The sequence below is a fragment of the Aphelocoma coerulescens genome, chromosome 1A (assembly GCF_041296385.1).
Source record: "Aphelocoma coerulescens isolate FSJ_1873_10779 chromosome 1A, UR_Acoe_1.0, whole genome shotgun sequence".
Classification (NCBI taxonomy): Eukaryota; Metazoa; Chordata; class Aves; order Passeriformes; family Corvidae; genus Aphelocoma; species Aphelocoma coerulescens.
This window is the reverse complement of record NC_091014.1, coordinates 62,496,444-62,519,026: the sequence shown is the minus strand read 5'-3', so window position 1 is coordinate 62,519,026 and position 22,583 is coordinate 62,496,444. Positions and strand designations below refer to the sequence as shown.

Sequence of the window (22,583 nt, the reverse complement as noted above, 5' to 3'; positions counted from 1 at the left end):
CTGGTTCTCTGATGCCATTTGAAATGAAAGGGCTGAAAATATTCCAAACACATTTTCTTCCCTAAAGATTGTTTGATGCATACCACAGTGTTTTCCATCATTTGTATCCACTAAGCTCTGCACTGTCTTTCTCTCTCTCTGTTCTGTCGTTTGCTGTGCTCCCAGGAGATTAACAAGATAAGTTATTTAAGTTTTGACAACTCTGCAGGGCTGCTTTCAAAGCGGCATTTTTTTTCATGCTCATTTTTTTTCTACTTGGAGAAAGTATCTTTCCTTCTGGAACAAACTTCTGAAAAACATTCTGCCTTGTATTTGCCTTTCCTGCTAATCTTTCTCTCCAGTGTTGTAGGCATTCAGGAAATAAAAGTGCCAATTCTGAGACCTGAAGGGCTGTGGTGCTTAGAAGGTAAGAAAGGTCTTATCAGAGGGTTACTGTTCTTTGAATTCAGAGCAAGTCCCCTACATTTGGCTGTTCCTTCTGAAAATGCTCAGGCAAGCTTTCTAAAGGCTATCTGAATCCAGAAGAAATCTTCTTTATAACACTTCGATGAGTTCATTCCTTCACAACATCATAGATAGTTGAACTACCACTTTAAAGCATACTTTAAATGGAGAAGCTCACAGCTTAAAAGAAAGTCACAGTTATCACATGCCTTGAAAGAAATTGTACATTATGATAAGTATTTTGAATCCTGTGAAAGAAAGTCAAAGTATGGGTGCCCAGAGGGGTATAACTTTTTAATTATTATTTTTTTATTTCCTGGTTTATCTGGTAATATTCAATAAAAACCTAAGTAGCTTCCTGCAAAGAATATTTCAGTTACTATTAACACTACTAGATAGGAATAAAAGCCATGCAGGTATCAGGAGCCTTGCCATGTGTCAGCGTGCAGTTCAGTACCTGGCTTCTTGTGGTGGTTACAGACTTACTGGTTAATTACTACAGAACAAAGAGAGAGTGAAGGAGAAAGTTTTCATACCTATAGCAGCTGATGCTTAACAGTGGTACCTAAGTTAGCAGACTCACCTTCAGCTCTTCAGTGAATGAAGATGGGGAAGTTCTTTCACAGTCATTTGACTTTTCAGACCTCTGAATCAGGCTTCTGAAACCTTTCTCTCTGATCCCTCTTAGGCTTCTGACTCAAGAATCTCAGCTGCAGCTTAGTGGAGCATGAGCCCCCATCATGCCAAAGAGTGAACTGTGCTATTTAGTCTCTGTTATCCAGTTTGTTCTTTGGGAGTCTTTCAATATCTCATCTTTGTCTCATCTCCCTTCCACAAATTATTGTGCAACCTGATGTGGAGAAAATGGCAGTCAAACAAGTATGTTATAAATACCTTGTGATGACTGGAGCAAACAGCATGGCAATAAAGTTGACCAGCCAGCCTCCCTCATGGGTTGCTTTTTATTGTGTTCAGCTGCAAGTGTCATTCCCCTAATGCTGCCCATTCATCTTGTGCTGGGTTGCAAGTCAAACCTGCTGACACTCATGGTCTCTTGGGGCTGGAGAGATCCAGCTGTGGCCCACTCATGGCAAATAAACTGTCTCATAAAAATACAAGGGTTCCCCCATAATTTTTTCTCCTGACTTATGTTGCTATGGAATAGATGATTGCAACTGGACAGTCCACAAAGGCATTCCTTGGCATGTCAGACAGCTGTGTATCATTTATTTGAGATGCCAGGGCAATATAGAGGGATTCAGGATGGAGAATAAACGATATGGTAAAATCTAAGCAGTGTGTAGTGGCACTATAATTGAGGGAAGATACAGGAAAATGGAGTTTACCTATAAGTAAACTAACAGTGTAAATTTGCTGTTACTCCTCTAGTGGAGTAACACTCACTGGGGAAGGAAAAAGCTGTTTTGTGAGATGAGGGGGGAAAAAAGAGAAAAATTCAAGCAGGTTGTTGTAGAAGATTATAGTGGTAATTTATAGGAAAGCAACTGCTCAGTTTCTCTCCCTGAGTCAAACTGAGACAAAAGGTCAGAGTAAACAGTGATGGCAGTTCAATATCTACTTCAATAAGCAGCAAAGTGACTTTGCCCTCTGCAATCTTTCAACATGAAGAAAGACTGCCTTGATTTTTTGCACTTAATGAAAGTAAATCATGTCCAGCTCTAGAAAGTTCAATAAACCTTTCTGGTTAACACATTTTGGAAATGGTTACAGTCAAACCATCTAGTTAATCTGAAATCCTAAAGCAGATGCTTTGACAACTCCACAATATTTACATTTTCTAATCCTGTCACTACAGCAGGCAGAGACTTTTTGTGCTTCACTATAGAAATAGATTTCCTGCTTCTTGTTTTCCTGTTGAGTCATAAAAAATTCCCTGCTATAAAAGATCCAAAACCAATTTACATCTGTCTTTTCATATCCTTGTTCAATTATGGTTTCTATTACCTCAAAAGTTAGCTTAAATGCTCCCTATTGTCCAAGAAGTAGGTAATTAAATAAATAAACAATTTAACTGCAAGGGAAAGAAAAGCTTCATTCCAGTATTTATCACAAAATACTCTAAGGAACTGGTTCCAAGCTGTATAATGGCTACACTGGGTTAAGAGTCTTCTCTCTGAACATTTCAGATAGAAAGGTCTTTTACCTCTTCTGTCTCCACCAAGGTTAATTTAGCTGACCTACTGAGACATCAGAGACTGCCACTGTCTAGCTTGAAAAGGAAAAGGAGAGGATGCAGTGATCACATGAAATGTTCTGTGTCAGACAGAGGTTGAACTCCATGCTTATTTTGCCCCATTCCTCTCAAATAAGGGGACTTCAGAGAAATTTGAAAGTCCACAGATGTGAATCTGGCACAAGGATTTTCATGTGCTGTACATATGGCTGCAGAGCTCACTGCCACAAGAGAGGTTTGTGGTCTCACCATCATTTAAACAGGACTGAATGTGTGGACTCACAAAAAGTACTTGTAAAATGTTCATAATACAAATCTTCAAGACTATATGCAGAGGGAGATGGCATGCTGGTCCTTACTCACCTGTGGCTGGATTTCCAGGGTGATTTCTAAGCAGTACAACTCACACAAACATTTTTTAAAATTTTTTTCCTCGTAACAGCTATTCATCCTGCTGTTTGTTTAGGAGCTTCCTAAATAGCTGATAAGATTTGAAGCACTAGTGGACACAAGCAGAGGGAGGATTAGAAAACTCACTGGGCAAGTCCTGTGTTCTCATGGTCCAACATTATTTGGCTAGCACGAGGTGTGCTGAGATAAGCCTGACCATGCACATTTTTCAGCCTTTGTTAGACCTTTAGGTTTCCAAGTATGGCAGTTTTTTGAAAAAAATGTATTCCTTCTCTGAAGTCTTATGTGCTCCAGGGACCTTAGCTTAGTCCTGCTCTGAGGGTGAGACAGGAAGTCTTGGAGAAGATAATGTATTGGCTTTTGTATCTGAAGGTACTTACACTGACATAATTGCAATTATTAATACTGGTGACAGGATGCACCCAATCTATAATTTGAGGTAATGTTTGGCAACTCGAGCAATACAAGTCATGAATCATTCATGAAGTGAGCAATGCATTTAAGGAGTTAGAATTAATTTTTAGATGTCCTCTGTCGTTTTGTTGTGTAATTTAAGGTCATCAGCAGTACTTTTTGTATGTCATAATTACATTGAGGTTTACATGCAATCTCTACAGAGCGCAAATAGATTATTTGCTTTAGTTTAAACTTTTATTTTCCTTAGGGGAAAGACTTTGGGAATGGTGCCTGCTTGATGTTTCAGATCCTCTTTAGCCCTAAATTGGCACAGATACATTGAAGCTAGCAGAGCCCTACCACTAAAAAAAAAAAATGGACAATGTGGCTTTGAGCAGGGATCTGTTTCCTAGCCAATACATTTCCAGGCTGCCTACCACTCAGCCAGACACTAATACATTCAAATTAATTACAGTCTTTTTGATTGCTTCATCAAAAAACCTCAAAGGTTATGTGACCTCAGGACATGGCACCATTACATTGTGTCAGCCCAAAATGCAGGGGATTAGGCAGAGGAGCCCATCTTTACCGAGATATAAGTAAGGCATCTTTTTCTGCACTGACTTACGTTCCATTTTTCTTCCAGCATATCCTAATAAATAACTGAGAAATTCCCCTCCTTTCTGCACAGTCCTGTAGCTTACATTTTAGTTGTACATGCTGTGTCTGTCTCTGGAAATGCTCATCCTCACACTCCATCAGCAGAGGAATGAAGACAAAATGCCAGCTTCCTGAGAGACCACTGAGATGTCTTTAACTGCATAATAATTGATGTTTTTATGGAGTTCCAGATCATTTACTGATATTGAACACTTCAGTGGTTTAATCCTTCCTCACACAATGTGTAGACAAATAATAGCTTGATAGACTTCATCATTTATGAAAGGCAGACAGAGCAGGCAAGCCAGCATGAAAATATTTTAATTATACTTTGTCAGAAGTATATAACAGGAGATAAGAGTGCTCTCCTTTCACCAGTTTCATTTGGAGAATTTGCCCAAGTCTAAATTTATTTGCTATTAATTGCACTTGGGTTCAGAGACTGTGTTTCCAGAAGGCAAGAAGAGAGACAAGATAAGAACAAGTATAAGAACAAAAAGTAGCAGAACACTACACAACTTGGGAGAGCAATTTTTTGCTTGAGGCCAGGCTTGAAAAATAGAAAGCTTCCTAGAAAATATTAAGTAGTATAAAAAAGAGGATAGGATAATCTCACATGTTTTGTTAACTCTTAGCTTTATGTAAATTTAGTATGAGACAATGCTATGCAGTACCACTGGACACGTGGCTAACTCACTGCAGAAAACCTTCCCTTTGGTAAATGCTCTCCAGCACAGCATGTGCTCTCCAGGCTTTTCTCCCTAGCTTCCCAAACCATATTTATAAATTATCTAGAAGTGTAAATGAATGGCATCTGGGGTTGATAAGGAGCATAGAAAGCTGGCTTTCTGATCAAATAAAAAAGTTATGTCAAAGATAATTTTTTTTTCTGGAGCTGGATCCAAGCTTGCTAAAGCCAGAGGGAGTTTTTTCCACTATGTTTAAATAGTTTTGGGATTGAGCCCCTGTGAAACTGTGCAAGATAAAACACGACATATTGCAAAACAGGGTTATTGATCATTATACTGCTCAGCTTCTGCTTATGTGGGTATTATTATTTTTAGGTTGTATAAAACAGCATTTGATAAAGGTTGTCAAAATTATTTTGTCTCCAGTGCAAATGTAGTATTGCTTTTATGTGTGATGGTGTTATGTTACTGGTGGCTTATCTTCTAACAATATGACATGGTAGGAAATATGTGAGAGAATCAAAGATAACAAAATGGGGTAAACCATATAAAATTCTATTTTCTTTCTTGTCAGTGTTACCATAGGATCATAGACTACAGAGTCCCTATACTGCTGAGATCGATTGTGTTGCAGGACTAAAGATAAGATGTATTTACCTGGCCTTTGGTGAATCCAGAAAGTGGTCAAAAGTTTTTCTGTCACCTTGGTTGCCACTGAGTGTCTCAGAGCAAGAACTAAAGAAAGGGTTTCCAAGAGGTGTCTAGAATTTGCTTTATTCTGCTACCATTTAAAGCCAAGATCAAAGTACTCTCGACAGTCATATTGGTGAGGTCATAGCAGGAGAAGGAATTGAAATTCTTCCCATCCTAAAAGCTCTACACATACTATAATGGGATCAAGCCCCAGGTTTCCAGCCATTCATCTTGCTCAGCAGTAATGGGTCTTCTGTACTCAACCAATTTCCAAAACATAGGCATGTATCCAACATGTAATTCATGCAAACACAAACTTTTTTTTAATCTTGCCAAGCTTTTACTGTCAGTAAAATTTCCCTGCAGTGAAAAACAACAATTCAATTAAATGTTGCATGAAACTATTTCTTTTCCCCTGTTGTACATTTGCTATTAATGCATCCTGTGCTATTCAACTCAAGGTAAACAGACATCTCTATTTAGGTCTATTTAGCTTTCTCAATGCAATTAATTTAATTTTTATAACTCTGTCATGATTGATGTAACTATTTTCTTTGCCAAAAAAATTTTCCTAGCCTCTTCATTTCTTTCTTACACTGAATGATGTTTTCCCTCACTGTCTTTAGACCTTCATATTTCTGTTTTTTTTCTTTCTTAAAGACAAGATATTTGAAACAAAAGACAAGAGGGCTGAAACCACTGTGGATGAGACACTTAACTCTTCATTTTATTCACTTCTTGCCTCTTCAGTTTTATGTTTCTCATTAACAAGAGGTCATTAACTGTTTTGTTTTTTTTTTCTTTCCCTAGAAAGGTTACTTTGATTTCAAAGCTGATGTTTGTACATGGATGCACCTGAGACTGCCCATTACACTTATCACCTTCATACGTAATGTGATTATTTAGGAGTACATTGGAACTTTACATATTCTATCTTGGCTAACCTAACCACTTCCATCAGCTAATTTTGCCAAATCTGTATTTCCTTTTAGCCTATTGACTTCATTAGGTAACAATTGCAGATAATTAAGAGCAACTCTTGCAGAGAGTAGTCCATTTATCTGCTCGATCTTATACAGAGGCTTGACAGATATTATTTCTGTTGGCTTACTATCTCTTTGGGAAAGTTTTTTTCCTTGAGACTGTGGGCTCTGAGGAGAGCTGAAGGATGGAGGTGAAGACTCTTAAAGAGCATAAACCAAGTCTTAATAGGATGTGAGCGTATTCAGGTACTTCAAAGCCTACGTGCTATAAAAACACACATTGGTCTGAATAGCTTCTCAGTCAGAGAAATGTGGAAAATTGAATTGTCTCCCTGTAGGAAATATTACTAATTTGTTTTCGGCCCACACTGATGAAATTTTGACATCTCAACTATTTGCACATAAAAGAAAGTGGAAAACAATCTCAGTGTGGAAATATTGGACTGCAAAATGTTTTCTTTCTTGATCAAAGAGATTATTAATCTCAAAAGGCTGATGTGTTTGGCATTCAGAAATTTGTACAATATTTCTGACAGCTGGAAATATTGGTGTTGGGATTTTTTTAGATTGAAATGTTTATTTGAAATGTTCTACTTCAAATATTCTGTAACTAATATTATAGAGAGAACATCCTGTTTTGTTTTGTGGTGGTGGGTTTTTTTAAATTTTTTGTTTCTTTGACATTCTAGATTTTTATGGAAAAGAGTCAGTCACAAGGTTTTAGACATCTTCTCTCCTATTCTGTTTTTCAGAAAAAAAAAAAAAAAAAACAAGGAAGAGGCATCTTTGAGACGACTCTCTTTTGGTTCACTGAAGACATAGAGACCATTCATGCAGGTGCATCCATGAAAATGCCCTTCCTGGAACGTGCCAGAGAAGAGGCATTTTGAAGAGATGTGCATTTTAAAAAGACACCACATGTTTCTGTAGGAACTCAGAAATTCACTTGTGTTCATTTAGTAATTTTGGGCCACGGATTATTTCTGACATGCTGGTTAACACATTTTCTTAAGGGTTTCTAGTTGTCATTTTCATTAAAAAATTTTTGATAAATTATGGTAGTGCTCTCTTTATTTGCCTTAGTTGTTAATACAATATGGGAGGAAAAGCTTGTTTCCGTGTAGAAATGGAACCTAAAACCCTGGAAATAGGAACCAAAATCCTGGTTTTGATTTCAGGTAAACATCTGCAGAACTGGAATTTTTTTTTTTTACAACTGCCACCAAAAGAGAAATTTGATGAAACTAAATGTTCAAGTTGCCTTGTTTTATTTGAATTACCTTGTCTTATTTTGATGAGAGAGCTCTGTGGCAAAATGCAGGGCACTTTTCAGATTTCATGAGGGCTCCATCTCATCTCTGCCACCACAGGGAGGTAGCCTATGGTGTTCTCACCCTCACTGCAGGCTTGGCTCATAGGAGCCATTAGGAAGAATTCTCAGCTATGCTAGACATTAATGCTTTTTTTTGGATTTTGTGACTACATAAAATGGGAACTGGGGTTTTGGAAGACATTGCCATATGTGTTTTATCTGCCAACAAACAGTAGGTTTATTCCCTACAAGTTAATGTCTGATGCCAGCAGAGACTACATATCTATGAATTTACAGATTCTCATTGAATCGCACTGACCTTTTACATATGACAGAAAATTAATATTTTAATTAAACTTTTTTTACCTCCCCCTCAGTTTTTTTTCTCCCTAAATTTGGCCTGCACAAAAGCCTGAATTGCTTCATGATGTCAGGCAAATTTCCACTCATCCTGGAAGTGGCAAGTTTGTGCTGATAGCAGTGGTAATGACACCACAGGAAGTACAGGAATGTGTGTACCACGGTGCTGCCCTCCAACAGAGCCATCTGAGACAGTGGAAATGGATTTTGCATTTTTAGTGATTGAATACGAGGATGTCATATCAGGAAAACTAGATCAGAAGTGACAGGAATGTGGCCACAGAGTAATCTACAATTAGTATTTTGTTAATCGTTTTCTCCAGATTCAGGCTGGAGCTACTGTACTTTCAGGAGTTACCAAACTGCACAGAGAAACAACATCAAGAAAGCATTTTGTATTTTAAATTAACACTGACCTTCCATTCACCTTTCAATCCTCTTGGGTTACCCAGTTTCATATTAGAAGTCTTCATCTGCCTTGCTTCAATCCCCCTTCATTGGTTGTGTAATTGGAAAAAGTCAGTACAACTGCACTTCTGTGGTTTGGTTCCAGTTGCTCGTACTGACAACACTGGAATATTGCTATATATTGCAATTTAGAAAATCACTTGTATACTAGGGCCTTTCATAAATATCAATATTGAAAGCTCTTCTGCAACTGCATGGGGTAGATGGGTTTAAATTGACACACATTTTGCAGTCAAGCTGAGGGAACTGGTGAAGGCTGTAATGGGTTAGGGGAATTTCAACAGCTGCAGTGTAAATGCTTCTCTGCTAAGCTCTACCCAAGCAACATGACTTCATATTTCCAAACATATTCAATGCTTGATTCCTACTCATCATCTCTCATATTTTGGTTTGGAAATATGAGAGCATTTTTCAAGCAAACTAGACTTTCCAGTGAAAACTAGGTGAAATATAAGGTTGCATTTTGATTTTCTGAGATATTTAACTGTTACATTTTAAATAAAAGCAATGAGAAATAGAAATTAAAATGTCTGCCATAGGTTACAAGTGAAAAATTCACACTTTCAAGTGTTCAAGTCCTGGTATCTCACTTCTTGCTGTCTCTATGTGAAAAGCAAACATATCTCTGAATGCTTTGCCACTTGAGGAATGTAAGTTTTATCAGAATTAATTAAAATCCATAGATACTTAGGAGACCAGTAATGTCCCTCTTCCCCCAAAATCAGAGTTTAATTCACAAATCTCTTTTTATTATGGTTCAAACTCAAGCTGAATTCTCCTCTATGGGAATTTACTTGAAGAAAACATTGTAAATTGGTTAATTGTTGGATTAGACAACCACTTCATTTACAGACCCAGAGTCCCTCATTTTCTTCTTCTCACCTGCCTTCCTGCAGTTCAGTGCAGCACATTTCAAAGGCTAAAAAAGCAGCTCTGAAACTTTACCCCAGAAACCCAATAATATGCACTGAGGAGACAGCTTCTCCTTTGAGGGCAAGTCCCTTGGTTCTAACTCCCATGCATGCTTGTTTTTCTTTTCTCCTACACTTGGACTAGATATGGGTGTCCATCCTGTCTCTCCACAGTTTGTCATTGTTTCCCTTTTAAAACCTTGAGTGCTTTTCAGCAGATGTGAGAGCCTTGGGCTCACTTGCCCTCTGAGCCACAGAGAAATCCTGTATATACAGAACCAGGTTTTGTGTGCCAACAGCAGGCACTGTAGGCTGAAGGCGTGTGTTTAACAATCAGCTACTGAACCTGTAAAGGCTTCCACCTGAATTGCTAAAATCACACAAGGGAGGGCTGACCTTTGCAACATGGTTCCCACCAAAGCTGTTTTTCCGCTCCTAGGGCTTCTCTTTTTTAAATGTTTTCATTTTCCTGGCAGCAATTCTATCCTCTAACTGCAAGTTTCTCTTCAGTGGTTATTCAGATTAAGCAGTTTGATTGAAATTCTTTGCTGTTAAGCTCTGGAGTTTTCAGTTGTGCAAATGGTAGGGGATATTGAGTGAAGGGGAAACTCTGGAGTCCCTGAAGAAGTGCTTCCTTCCTCAACATGCTGATAGAGACACCTATTCAGATCCTTTTCTTCAATAAATGTCTGCTGCTCCCATTTTCTACAGTCCATGTCCCCAGTGACTCCGACCTGCTGGCACTGCCTGCTGCTCTGCTCTGGGTGCATGCCAGTGCCAGGAGTGCTCTCATGGCACTCATGGTGCCAATCATCTCTGTGCCTGTGCATCTGGCTCAAAGCACAGAGCTTAGATACTCTTCCAGTCTGAATATTTGATCTGATAAATTTAGGACAGTCTCACCACAACACACAAATATTTGTGATTCTCCCATGCATCCACTTGTTTGATCCAGGCTCATAAGCCCTTCTCCCCACTTTCCCTCTGGCTCAGGATGAGAGGTTTTTGGTTCACGTATGACAGTTTCAAGGAACTCTTGAAACAAGAACTCAGTGGGAGCACTAAAGACTGTCAGTTACCATAAAATGCACAGACAAAACTGCAAGAAATGTTTAACAGCAGAGCTCAGGTAGGTGTCATCTAAATTATCCTGGAAGTCACTGTTTCTCTGCAAGTGAATTGCAAGGATAGTTTCTTATACACTTGCTGCTAATGTTTTGACTGCTGAAATAATATTATTTCTCTTTTTTTTTTTTTTTTTTTAATTAGCCAATGTTATCAGCTCTCTAGGAGTGAAAAGTTGCACATTTGCAACTGGTACTGCCATACAAGGGAATTCAGACACTTCTGCATCCTCTCACAGGAGCAGGCATGAGAGTGCAGTAGGACACACCATTCTAATTGGTACTGCAGAAGACCACCTAATATCCAAATTCTGTGCTCTATTTGCATATGTCACCATAGAGAAGGGGTTTATACTCTACTTATCAACAACACCCACTGCACCTTGTTTCATGCCTGCTTAGACCCATCTGAGATATCTTTTGTCTATTGAGCTTTCTCTTTTGAGATCTGTGGTTCAAAACGCAGTTGAAGAGTCACATGCCATATTTGGAGCTATACCAAGGAATAACATGAATTCCATTCTTCAGCTATTCACTGCTGCTGTGTCTTGGAAATTTTTTCAGCTCTCCTGGTGAATAAAGCTGGATTCAAACTCTATGAACACACAGTAAGCACATACCAGCTTAACCTTCAAAATCATGGCACACAGTAATGCACCACCAGTGAAGGTGCCAGAAAACTGAATTACAGTGTTTTTGTTTTTCATTGCTGATACTGGAATAAAATAAAGAGTAAATACTGTATCTTTTTTTAAAGACCAGACCGAGATTAGGATAACAAAATTTTAAAAATTAATCATAGAATCACAGAATGGTTGAGGTTGGAAAGGCCTCTGGGGGTCATCTTGTCTACCCTCCCGCTCAAGTGGGGTAACATTGAACAGGTGACCTTTAATCATCTTCTGTTTTGAAGTGTTTTGGTTGAATTTGCAGTAAGTGACACTCCAAGTGCATAACTGAATTCAGATAAGTATCCAAGAGCTCAAAATTCTCACTGAAGATAAATTTAATTTCTCTGAAACTTGGTAAGCAAATCCTATTGAAAAATTTCATGAAAATCACTTATTTTGTCACACTGAAATGAAACGAGTAGAAATTAATTTACTGAATAGATCTCCACTTTTTTTTTGCCAGAATTTGAAAAGTAGCTGGCCTCATTCATTAAACTATTGATTACCTCTTTATTTGATATTTCTAAGAGTTCCTATTTTTTCTGTTTTTGAACTAATTTGATTAGAATAGTCTTTGTTTTGCTCTCTTAATATTTTCAAGTATGGATAAATAACAAAAGGAGAAAGTCCCATATGAACCGAATCTTTCCATAATTGCAAGTCAGGCTCATGGATTGAGAAGGAGTTCATTAGTGTTCTCCTGTATTAACAACCACAAGTTTCTCCAAGTTTCAATTACTTTCAGGTACCAGGGCTCATGGCCAAGCAGTGATTGTAATAGAGAGATTAATCTAAGTCTCAGTGTATGTAGACAGCACACCTGCTCCAAACATGACACAGGAGAGAGGAAAGGCACAGAAACCCACCCTGTCTGATAACTGCATGATTCTCCTGACAGTGTTATTAGCACTTCAGAACTCAGTGGAAAACAACAAGGTGAGGAGTACAGGGTGCCTGTAGAAGATGATATTAAGTACATGAAAGATGAGAGGAGTGTAGAGTTTTCAATGCTCTGCTTCTCTGAATTGATGGCAGCACTTTTTGACTCTGTTTTGGGACAGAACAGATATCTTCCTTGCTTTAGGATCAGAGACTTAGCAGTCCTGGAGTGTGCTCCTTTAAAATTTTCAGACAAAGTCACCAGCTCAGATAAAGCACTATAACTGCATTGTGGCTTTAATTCAATTATGTCAGTCCCTGAGTATCTTGCCCTTGAATAGTTGAAGAAGGAAGCTCTTCCCTCTCAATGACTTTATCAACTCGCTAGATAGGGTGGAAGAAAGGAAATATTACTGTCTGTATTAAAACTTAGCTTATAATAGGCAAGTAATTAAGGGATAAAATCATAGAGCACTACATTTTCTTTTTCACCAAGAAATCTCTGCAGCAGAGTAAGGGAAGACATCAGGACCTTACTGATGGCTGCAGCATTTTAATTTACATGGTCAGTCACTGACAAGTAGTGTCTTAGAACAGCCCTTGTGCTTGGTGTCCCCTCAGAGGACTCTCCATGGCTGGAAGGCTGGTGTAAAAGAGATTTGTTTTCTGTGCTTCCTCCTTGAAGAGGAGAAGAAAGGTGACAGATGAAGACTTCCATTACAGATGATTTGCATTGAGAAACTCCCTTTGAGTACAAGCAGTGACGACACCAATCTTTTTCACAAGTGGTGTGAATTAAAAAAAAAAAAAAAAGAAAACTTTGCTCAAAACTTTTCCAAAGGAAAGCCTGGGAAGTCCGTGACAGAGTACAGTTTGGAATCCAGCTTTGAGTATGTTTGTAGCTTTCCTGTTCATGAAATTGCCCTTCCTACATATTTTATTTCTTCTATCTTTATTTCTGGTTAAGGGAATACCCTGTTAACCCTTTTAAGAAATAAAAAAAAAAAGAAAAAGAGCTGGACCACATTTTGTCATTAAAATACAGATAAAAAGGAACCAGGTGTTATAAGAATAATCCTAGGACACATTCAGAGATTTCTTAGGCACTACTGTATTTGTTCCCTAATATTTTTCAATGCAGCTTCCCTTTGATTTAGACTACAGGAACATAAATTTGGATCTCCACTGCACACTCTTCCTATTGATCTTTTGATTTGTTTATGTCTGCTTATACTTAAAGTCTTCCAAGTTTCCTCTTGATTTCTTTTTTTACCCTCTATTTCCCACCACTGGCCCTGTTATCAAGGTTACTTTATGCACTGAGAAAGGCATTTACAGCTATCTGAAATGCCTCACTAGAACCAAGTTATATTTTGACTATGCCACTTCTTGTACTTGATCCTGCACTTAATCATGTGCTTAAATGATGGAAATCCATCCTAAAGGGGATAAAATTTTCTGAATTTCAGTTCACTTGCATCCATTTATTGCACACTGAGTCTATATCTGGCATGATATATCCCACTACTCAGGAGGAAATCATTCTGTTTGAGGGCAGCTTTGATAGTCTTTTACTGGTTTTTATTCAGTGCTGAAACTGAACTAGGACCCTTCAAATGTTCCTACAAAAGTGAAACTGTGCCAAAAAACTATTAACAGGTCAGGATGCCTTTGATTCAGGAACCCTGCTAAGTATATTAACTATTTTCCCTCTATGATTCGAGCTGCTGACATTATGGAGCTATTATGTGACTCTGTGGAGTCACAGAAAAGAAGCATGGTGAATCACAAGGTATTACTCCTTTTCAAATGTGAACTGGGATGGGAACCATTCTACCAGAACTCCTCATTGCAGTTTGCATGGAAAATGTTGGTAACAACATCCCTGTCAGCACTCCTTGTCCAAGAAGGTAGTTTGTCTTGCTGTGAATTGCAGGTAGTCTTTAGCTAACAGTAAATTTCAAAATATTTTTAATCTGTTCATTGCAAAAAATGAATCAGCAATTAAGGGGTAACCCAAAGTCAGGTGTTAGTGGTTCGAGAGCGTCACAGCTGCTTGAACACCTGCAGTGTCACTGCTGTATAAGAAACTTGCTTTTTGAATGACCACAACATCTAAAAGAGCAAAGGAGAGAAGGAGGAGGATGGGAAGGCAAGCCTGTTTCCCACAGAAAAGCAATACCAGCTAAGCACAAAGATAAATTACCACAGCCCTGCTAGTGACCTAAAATTGTCAGGAGCTGGGTCTGAACTGGAATAGAGTGAAGCAAGTATAGTTTTGTGTTCCTCCTCATGGTGACAGTTCCCCTTGCAGGAAGGGGAAAAAAATGAATTCATCAAAATGTGTAGAATCTTGGAGAAATTGAGGTTTGGCTTGTGGACTCTTCTGCAATCTGTTGTCAGGGGTTTGGAAATTGTGAAACCAAAGCCCAGTGGGGCAGCCATGGATGGCTGGTACTCCTGGATAAGCTGAAACATCTCCCTGGTGCCTTTTGTCTGCTGCTGGGCAGTGCTGCTGCTGGACTCTCTGGAGGCTGGGTGGATACACCAGAGGAACCACAGAATGGGACATAAACCATGGAACTCTCTGGCTAGCCTTCTGTTTTGTATTTGCAGGGAAGTCACCAGCTTTACCAGTCCTCCCAGGTGGTCTATGATGGAAGAAGAATTCTTCCTGAAAAGAATATGACACCTGACTGCAGTGGTTGCCATGAGAGAGAAATCCTGTGGTCAGTAAGATAACTCATTGCCTCATTTAACCACTTGTGTCACTGGCAATGCCTGCTGAAGTGCTGTTCCTTGGGGGGAAATGAATAGCTAAGAAGGAAAATGGCCAAGCTCAACAGCACAAATGATATAATTGCAAAGCATGTTAAAGAGGCATTATTAAGTGAAGTGGGCTGGATGATTTACTTCGAATCTGCTCAGTGAAAATTTTGCACTGAGAGACATGGGACAATGCCAAGGTTAATCATCTGCATGGCTTGCACATAGCAAACACTCCCTGCATAGACATCTATCTGCTCTTTAGAAATGGACAAACCACAGAGTGTAATCAGAGAGGAAGAATGAAAAATCAAACCCTCTGCATCATATATTCAACACAAAAGTACAGTATTTTACATTACCACTTGGTACTAATGAAACCACGAAGTTAATGGAGTGTAAGGAGAACAGCACACCATCTCCTACATGGAGTTTGCATTTAAAGCCCTCTGGGACATATTTTTATATGTAAGAAAATTTGTAGAACCTAACTAAGAGGTGTTTTATAAGTCAAAATTGTTTCTGCATGATTACACTGCTTATTAAAGATGCAAAAGGTTGAACTACTCTTCCAGACTGATTTCTTAAGACAATTTGACATCGCTCTTTATGGCTGATTTCATGTTTGTCAGGGAAAATACAATCAATACTTGCACAAGTTTCTTGAATAATAAAATTCAGTACAATGCCAGAGACTCCATCTGGTCAAGAAGGGAAAATATATTAGCTGGATTCTTGACAGTGTTAGGGAAACAGAGGAGTCATGCAGCCAATTTCACAGAGGCATACATGTTATTCCACTGTTTATAGCAATTGTCAAATTCAGTTCTGGTTTATGAAGGCTTAAACCTCTGTAATTCATTAAGTGCCTGCAACAGTTAAGTTTTGCAGGTTATCTTGTCTTCAGAAAAAATAACTTTGTCACTCCTACTTCTGCATAATTGATATTCATACTACAAGAAAAGTTATCTTACAATAAATGGCTACCTTTGAAATATTCATTGGTCATGAAGAACACAAGAATGTAAGGAGAGAAAAACCTTGGATATTGCTGTGACAGAATTATTGTTACATTAAGAAAGTATTTTGAAGTAATTGTAAATTAAGAGTTATTGGAGGCTTTATTTTAATGTTTTAGATGTATACAAGAATTTACAAAATTTTAATGTCAATTCCTTGTTTACAAGGCTAAAAAATACATTTTTGTTTTAAAATATATTAAAAAAAAAACCAAACCATACAAAGCAAAGTTTTGGAGGAAAATACTCCACTGAATAGGACACAGATTTAAATTCCTCTGCTTCTGTTACTTTTGAAACCTTCACCAAGATGCAGAATTTAGGATTTTGATAATGCAAATTATGGACTTCACTTATCATGTTAGGCCTGCATATTTGAAACCCCCTTCCATACAGTACAAGGGTAAAAGAGAACTGCAAGAAAGAAACACATTCCCTGGGGAAGACAATGCTCCCTGTGGAGCCTGTTTTTCCAACAGAAATTATTTTCATCAGTCATACCTTAAACACACATGGGCTGGTCAACCAGGGAGAAGCTGCACACTAAAAGCAAGGAAGCACTTGGGAATGATTTGTTCTTTCAGGCTTTTGCTACAGAGGGTGATAAAGAACCGATGAATCTGGGGACATTGGCTCTGTAATACAGAAACTGAGACACATCTGAACCCTGTCTAATACACTCCTAGCAGTGGAGGGCTTGTCCCACACACTTTACCTTTGTGCAATCCTCTCAGTTGCCAGTTTTTCCCTAAAATCATGGTGGGTAGCAGGGTTGACATACTTCAAGCAGGTTTCTGCTTGCAATTTCTAGCATAATTTTGGCTTTTTCCTTCAATATGAATCATACAGAGGGGCTTCCTCCAGAATGTGGAACCTTGCTGCCTGCACATGTGAGCCTGATGGCCACCTCTGCCCAAAGCCCTGCCCTGTAGTGCTCAGGTGAGACAACAGTATTTGAACATCAGGGTCATACTTTATATAAAGCTGAGGAAACAACCTCATAGAGGTAGGCTTCATTGTAAGCAAACTGTTGATTCCTTTGTCCCTTTATGTGTCCCCAAAAGTCATCAAAGAAAATGTGGCTGCAAGCAACACCAGCTCTAAAGAGGGCAAAGAATTTCCTTTTCAATGAGCAGTGATGCCTGGAAGAGGCAGCTCTCAGCCACGCCCTAAGAGGATGCGTGGCTCCAAATCATAACTGAGCTTAGAGTTTCTGGTCACAGACCCCTTCCTCCAGAAACCTGTGTGATTAAAGACCTAATTATATTGTTTTCCCTATCCTTAGTCTGTCTGCCCTGACCTGACATTGGCAGTCTCATTTGTTTAAGCAAATGAAAGATGTCTGTCCCAGCTAATTTATGTTTGGCAACACTGCAGTAGAAATTTTTCAAAGAAAACATCACTTCTGTCTTCTTGCCAGAGGCAGGTAAATGTGATGTGAGTGACAACCTGACTTCTGATTCTGGCTTAAGAATTAAGAGAGTGAGGCTGAGCCCCTACTGTGGAAGCACTGGGGACAAAATATCTTGGCAGTGACAAGCATGTTGCAAACTCTGCACCAGCAATGCCAACGTGTCAGGGCTGCAAAAAATTCAAGAAAAAAGGTCACTAAGGAAGAGTTGATTGTGGAATTTGCTATTCTGGTACATTCTGAGAAACTGATTCTCATAAAAAAGTTTATGTTTCTGTTTGACAGATTGTGAGTGATATTATAGTGGGCCATTTTTCTTCTCCTCTCTTCTCTAACAATAAATACAATGAAATTCTATTAAATTCCATAATGATTTAGGTTGTGGCAGCCTTACTCTCTGCCAAGTCTGCTGGCAAAATTCCACTATGCAACTGGGGAAATCCATCAGTTATACGAGCAGTTAATGCCAAAGCATAAACAGATGTAATTGCAATTGCTGAGGTGTGCTCAAGATGAGGATGATTATCAAAGTGCAGCACTAGAAATAGTGTGGTTGTTTTAGGTAGGAGTTTTAACATCTTTTGTCCAGTCAAACCTAGTAGGTGTAGATAAATAAGTAGATATTTGAAATTCAGGAGCAAAAAAAGGGACAATCCTCCTGGTTTCACGAAATCGCACAAGACAAGGAAACCTTTCGAGAGGGAGAGGGAAGGAAATGCTAACTATTATTAACTGAAATGTGAATTACCCCTCTTAAGAATAGAAAAGTGGCAGGTCTGAAAAAGAACTCCTTTCAGAACGTCCACACATGTTGAAGTACAGAATTTACTTACAGGTTAATGTCCAGATATGTTTCAAAATGATACAGTATTAGGAAAGAAATAAAAACATCACTGAAGAAGGAAAGCAAAAGGCCATAAAATTTAGATGGCCAAAATAGGCCATCAGACTCTAAATTGTCCCTGTTATTTGCACTGGTAGAATGGTACAGTAAAAAGCATCTAGATTTGGAAAGGAGCACAAAAACAAACAAATGAAAACCTGAGAGTCTGAACAGTGAGGGCAAATCAGAATTTAGGTTTCCAAAACTGAAAAAGTCATTTAATGGGAATGGAAGAAAGGTGCAAATGAGAAGGAAGAAGCAGAAGAAAGATGGGTGTCTGTTTTGTGCAGGCTTTGTGTCATTGTTATCTGAACACTTCACAACCTCACCATACGATGAATTAGTTCATCCTCTCACACTCCTGAAAATTGAATAATGAAAACTTTCCTGGACAGTGGAAATAAAAAAAAAACAACACAAAACCAAGGAAAGAGAGTTTAGTAAACTATTCATTGTCTTTTTTGGCTTTATGTAATTAAATTTTGACATTACAGTGCATGCCTCAAATAAGCAGTTGGATGATTATTTACACTTGGTATTTTCTGTTGGGCAGTGTTCTACTGAGCTCAGTCTTCTGTGGAAGAATCAGTAAAGAATTTTTCTCTGTTTTCTAGACCTTTTTCCCAACTCTCTGCCACTTAATAACACTCAGATTCCTCATTTAATCTCATTATTTCTGAGGGCACAGACGAAAACCATTTCATGTCGTGAAAGCAGTGTGGAGATGCTGCAGCATCTAGCAAAAGTACGTGAGGGCTGGCTGCTCTGGATTCCTCCTAAGACCCACAGTGTGGACACCCTCCTCATGCACCAGCTCCGTGCCTGGTCCTATATCTCAAGTGCATGACATCCACAACATCCAGCCAGGAGACAAGAGGGTCCCTTCCACTCTGGTGACATGGGCAGACAGTGCAGCGAAGGGGAAGCTCCCAGAAATAATGTAGCTATCCCTCAGCTCATTCCATGCCTGTTTCTGAAATCTCTTAGGACTAAATTGCAGACTGGTTTACCTGCTCTAATGGTCATGCCCTGCCCAAAGGGCTGTATGGAGGTTACAGACTGAAGCATATGCAGCTTATATGGTATTGGTTTCTATCCCAGCTGGAATAGAAGAATTGGAAGTCATATTATCCTTGACTTTGAGGATTGTCCCTGCATGCAGGTTTGAACCCTGCTGGTCATTTAGTGCTGCTAAATATGCAAAATTTTCTTGCACTGACAATGCTTATGCTGTGAAGCAGAGGACTTTGTTTCTCAGAGTCATCAGTCTAATAACTTTCATCAGCACTGAACAACCTTGAAAGAGAAGTGTAATTTCTTCAGCTTTTTTAAAAAAAAGGTTGTCACCTTAAGGATATTAGAAGACAATCAGTGTCTGACTATTGTAATCATCTTTTACAGGAGAAGTGACACGTCCCAGTCAGACATCCTTTAGGGACATGACCTCTGTTATCAGCACACTTATTAGAGTGGACCACTGGTCTTAGAGGCTACCTAATGAATACAAATCTCCTTGCAAAGTAAAAACATTCCTGTTGAAAGCCTTCTGCAGCCCCTGGTTTGAACACAGGTTTGCTCTCCTGCAGTTAAGTGGAACCTTACTCTGCACTTACATCTCTGGAGGTTTCTGTGTTTATTGGTTACCAAAACTCCACAACAATATCCTGGGGTCCCTGGTTGTTCCTTGCTGGATGCCCATTAGGGATAGAGATGGGAGTCTCTGGGGTCTCAGAACTGCATTGCAATGGGTAGATCCCCAGTCCTGGCTGAATACTGGCAGCTGAGGGATTCTCCCATACAGCATGCTGGATGTTTCTAATCTGTACATAGAACCTTCTGTGAGAGCATCTGCTCCATCCATAGCACAGGACTGAATCCTTGACAAAAAAGAGTGAAGGCAATGGGAAGTGTCTGAAGACAGAGGAGTGAAAAGAGGGACAGCAGAAGGAAGACCAAGGGAAAAGGAAGAAAAATGGGGAGATTGAAGGGCAAGAAAATGAATGGCATAAAAAAAGGTAAATGAGATGTTCTGAAGCTTTTACAGAAATGGCACAGGTTTTCCCTGCAGGATGTGTAGTTGGTGTAGAATGGCAGAATTACCCCATGTCTGAAGCTTCAGAAGTTTCAGTTGCTTTCTGGACACCCAATAGCTGGAAGCAGCCTGACTAGTGAATATCCTTGTTCTTTTCATGTGTAAGAAGAAAAGTTTGAGGCTGTTGATAAAGACCGATGATTTTTTATCTTAGACTTTTTTCAAGCTAAAAAATATTAAAGACAAAAAAAGGATGTTGCAGGCGCATAGTTAAATACCAGAGCTCTGTCATCTATCTACTTTCATCAGATCACCATAAATTCTACCTTAGGAAAGCTGTACAGTCAGCCTTGATAAAGGATATTGAGGGAAGAATGAAATACCATTAAAAACCTGCTTTCTCACGGTGCTTCAGGATGCTTCTGGTCAGCCTAATGCTTTTTAGTAAAACTGAGTGTAGTGCCATATGAATATCAGCTAGTAGCTCATAAGAGGAGCCTGCATGCTGCCCCCAGAGCACTTAGCAGCACTGTGCTCTGTCTGTAAGTGATCTGAGCCAGTACATGGCAGGGTAACACTGCATCATTCCAGGCCACTGTCTTACACCACCACCGCCACACTGAGATGCAGCCCCGCGGTGTTATCACGTTGTTGAGCTTGGTCCTGAAAATAAACTCTCTAAAGGTTGCAGCTATAAATAGACATGGTACACTGCTGTCTCACCTCCACAGCCTGAGCTGAGGGGTGATGTCTGGTGTTGGCAATGAAAGGGGGTTAACTGCATGTCCCCAGCATGCCAGAGCACATCACAGCAGTGCCACCACGGGCCTGTGTTTTGCCACCTGTATACAAAGTTGGATGTTCCCTCTGTTGGAATCTGGCTTGTATCCTGTCTGCACGAAAGAATGCTATTGTTTTAACCAGCTCAGTAAAGATCTTACAAGTGTTTGGCCACAGTACTCTTGGGGACAAGTCTTGTGATGGGCAGAACCACCCACGGTGGGCAGAGTCAGATGAGCAGGGCAGTGGCACAGCTCAGGTCTTGCTGCCTTGCTTTTGCCAACACCACAGCTCTGGCAATGCCCCCCTGCTGCTGCCAGGCACCTCAGAGCAGGCACTGCTGCAGTGATGGCTCCTGACAAGACCAGCAGCTGCTGACTGCTTCCCCCAGGCTCTCACCCTCTGGCTCCCTCCTCTACTTATTCCTGTTTTCTCCACCTTCTCCTGCCCCTGTGCTGGAGGTAGCAAGATTCAGTCACAAGTGAGAAGCTTAACCCAGCTCTTAATTATGTGCATCCTGCAGTTTCACTGAAGAATCACAGTGTGTTTAATGAGTACCAGAGCCCTCAGTTCAATAACTATAGGCAGTTAAAAAATAAATGAATAATAGATAGATTTTTAAATTTGCATCCATATCATGTGTTCTATCTTCATATTAATTTTGCAGATAATGCTCTAGGAAACAGAATTTCAAACAGTTTTATAATATGATGTAATATTATATTAAAGTACATAATGTAGGTTTCCATGAAATGTTGCTATCCCCAGAAACCCCATCTGACTTAAATAGGAACACTACTGTCTGTGAACTAAGTAAAAACAAAAGACTGCAAATAAAGACAACAGTTCTGTGATATGTCTGATCTGTGGAGTGATATTCTCTAATGTGGCTACAGGGAGAGCTGTTTGATTTAATTTTATTTAACATATTCATTAATTCAAGAACATAAACAGCTTAGAAATGAAACAATATGAATATATTATAGGAAATAATGGAGCAGATGAAAAAATAATACAAATTAGCTTGAGCTTTGATTTAGGAAAGAACTTAAGCAGGCCCTTATTCAGGAAAATTCTTAGAATGAAATATCAAATTTTAGGAATATGTCTGTATTGCTGGTGGGGGGCCAGGATATTGCACAGTGTTGCCCATTGCACAATGACACCTCTTTTTGTCATATGTCCTTGTCAGAGCAGGAATGAGAGTAGAGGAGGAGACTTTTCCCCTTAGCTGTGAAATATGATGCTGCAATTTTGAACTGAAATTCATTATTAGCCTTAAACATATTTTTAAACTTTTTCTTCAAGGGGATATTTTCTGTGAATTGGGTTCTCAGGAGATTTGGAACCAGAGCAGGAGTAAAGCTATACCAACTGTGAAGTTTGAAGAAAAATTGTCAGAATATTAATTTACAATGAAAATGAGAAAAAGTAATACATTTAGAGAGGTTTGATCAATAAAGAAAAATGACGAGGTAGTGTACTACACTGCAACAC

At 39.1% G+C, this 22,583-nt stretch overlaps 1 protein-coding gene across 3 annotated transcripts in view; it reads right to left on the bottom strand.

Moving 5' to 3' along the window:
- Positions 1 to 22,583, bottom strand: part of CHRM2 (cholinergic receptor muscarinic 2) — an 86,972-nt gene that overhangs the window by 25,041 nt on the left and 39,348 nt on the right. For 2 of the 3 annotated variants that reach the window (XM_069003132.1, XM_069003135.1), the window contains exon 1: positions 1,028 to 1,332. The exons of the other annotated variant lie outside the window; for it this stretch is intronic. The gene's annotated coding sequence lies outside the window, so the exon portion shown is untranslated. Of the gene's footprint in view, positions 1 to 1,027; positions 1,333 to 22,583 lie in introns of those variants that run through there. 3 annotated transcript variants of the gene reach the window in all.